This window comes from Octopus bimaculoides, chromosome 6 (genome assembly GCF_001194135.2).
Source record: "Octopus bimaculoides isolate UCB-OBI-ISO-001 chromosome 6, ASM119413v2, whole genome shotgun sequence".
In the NCBI taxonomy this organism is placed as follows: Eukaryota; Metazoa; Mollusca; class Cephalopoda; order Octopoda; family Octopodidae; genus Octopus; species Octopus bimaculoides.
In genome coordinates, this window is record NC_068986.1 from 10707836 (window position 1) to 10710335 (window position 2500).

Sequence of the window (2500 nt, forward strand, 5' to 3'; positions counted from 1 at the left end):
GAGAAAGAGAGAGAGAAAGAAAGAGAAAGAGAGAGAAAGAGAGCAGAATAGAGGAAGTGTGTGCCATTGCATATTTCTTTGAAGAGAGTGAATTTGGCGGAGTTTCTACCTGGCTATAATTTGGTGTATGTAGATATAAGGTGTGTGTGTGTGTGTATACACACACACACACACACACACACACACATATATATATATATATATATATATATGTGTGTGTGTGTGTGTATGTGTGTCTCCTGAGCTTCAATGTCCCAGGTTTTGGGATCGATTCCAGTCAGTTTTAGGCTTCGCATTCAGCTGATCCTTGAGGAAAGAGGAAGAGAAACAACAAGAAAGAAAAGGGAGGCTGCAACAAGCAAAGCCTCCACCACGGATCCCTTGTGAACTTTGCAACAAACACTTCCATGCAAGAATTGGCCTTATTAGTCGTCAGAGGCATAAACACGGACAGAGGGGAAGAAGTGGTCAAGAAGAAACCAAATAAGTTATCGGACACTCGATAAAACGCCTTTGATGAAATAGATATTTTGTTTTTGGATTTGGTTTGCAAGATTCTTTATGTGAATTTGTGTGTTGAAGCATATTTTATTGTGTCTGGGGAGAGTCATTCTGTTTTAATGCCTTATTAATTAACATGGGGAGTTAGTTTAATATTACATTAGCCCCAGTGCTCAATTGGCCCTTATTTCATTGACCCCATAAAAATGAAAGGAAAAGTCAACCTTGGATGGATGAAATGCTGCCAAACATTTTGTCTGGCCTGCCAGCAGCAACAACAACAACAACAACAATAATGATATTTCTTTCCTAATTTTGACACAAAGCCAGTAATTTTAGGGGTGGGAACAAGTTGATTACATCAACCCCCAATAGTTGATGAGTATTTTGTTGACCGCAAAAGGATAATCTAATGATTCTGCTGGTATACTACCATTTTCAGAAATAATAATAATAATAATAATAATAATAATAATAATAATAATCCTTTCTACAATAGGCATAAGGTCAGAAATTTTAGAGGTAGGGTCTAGTCAATTACATTGACCCTAGTGCTCAGATGGGACTTATTTTATTGACCCCCAAAAGGATGAAAGGCAATGCTGACCTCAGTGGAATTTGAACTCATAACATACAGATTGATGAAGTGCTGCAAAGCATTTTGCCCAGTGTACAAACAATTCTGCCAGCTCTCTGCCATAATAACAATAATGTATAAGAAGGATTTTTGATGTGGGTATAAAATGTAGGCAGTGCTTCTCTATGTAGATGGTACTGCCTCCTGGGGAGGGAGGCAGGAAAAATATAAGGGTATTAGAGATAAGGGGGGGGGGGCAGATGAGAGCAACAGCTGCATTTTTAGTTTTTTTTCTTTTCTTTTTAGTTCTTGTCTCCAATTTAAATATTAACTTCAAAAGATATCAATACAAACTGAATGAACCAACATGTCTAGTTTTATCACTTTCTATTTCTAACTTGAAAAACTCACTTAAGTTGAGCTTGCTTTCTTAATCCAGGACCAGCAAAATAGATACCTGTAATATACTGAGGTCGGCTACAGTCCTTCCCATTCGAATCTGTGTCTTTGTGTAACAGTTAAAAATCATTATCATATATAAATACTAGAGGGGTACTTTTGAAAGTGTACCTTTCTGATTATAAGTGATATCAGCAAATATAGCATACATACAATAATTGTAACTAATTTTTATCAATTTTCTTGATGTTTATGCAAAATGATGAAATCATCATCATCATCATTATCGATTAATGTCCGTTTTCCATGCCGGCATGGGTTGGACGGTTTGACTGGAGACTGGCAGGCAAGGAGGCTGCACCAGGCTCCAGTCTGACATAGTCTCTACCGCTTGATGCCCTTCCTAACGCCAACCACTCCGAGAGTGTAGTGGGTGTTTTTTACGTGCCACCGGCACAGAGAGCCAGTCATGCGGCACTGGCATCGGCCACGTTCAGATGGTGCTTTTTACAAGCTACCGGCATAGGAGCCAGTCGGGGCGGTAGGGCTGCCATCGACCATGTTTGGATGGTGCTTTTTACATGCCACTGGCACGGGGAGCCAGTCAGGCGGCACTGGCAACGACCCATGCATGCATCAAAAGAAAAAGAATTTATTCCCTTAAAATAAAATTAAAAGCAAAAACGAAAATCTGTGTTGATTTTATATTATGGAAGTTTATTCTCCCACTTCTCTCTCTCTCTAACACACTCTCTCTGTACACATACACACCTCCTCCCTATGTGATTCTTTCTCTGTTAGTGTATGTTTGTGTATAACATTCATTTGTTCATTGCCTGCCACCAAGCTTAGCATGTGCACCCATCCCACACCTCTCATGTTAACTCTCTCTCACTTCCTGTTTCACCCCTTCTCTATACAATGTAAAGTATGACTGGAGAGACCAGTCAACCAACAATTATTATTATTATTATTATTAATAATATAACAATGGTTGCAAGCTGGCAGAATCATTAGCATGCC

At 39.1% G+C, this 2500-nt stretch overlaps 1 protein-coding gene across 11 annotated transcripts in view; it reads right to left on the reverse strand.

The window, feature by feature from the left end:
* The window catches only part of LOC106870442 (dedicator of cytokinesis protein 3), a 274705-nt gene that overhangs the window by 64029 nt on the left and 208176 nt on the right, over positions 1-2500 (reverse strand). The gene's annotated exons all lie outside the window — the stretch shown is intronic.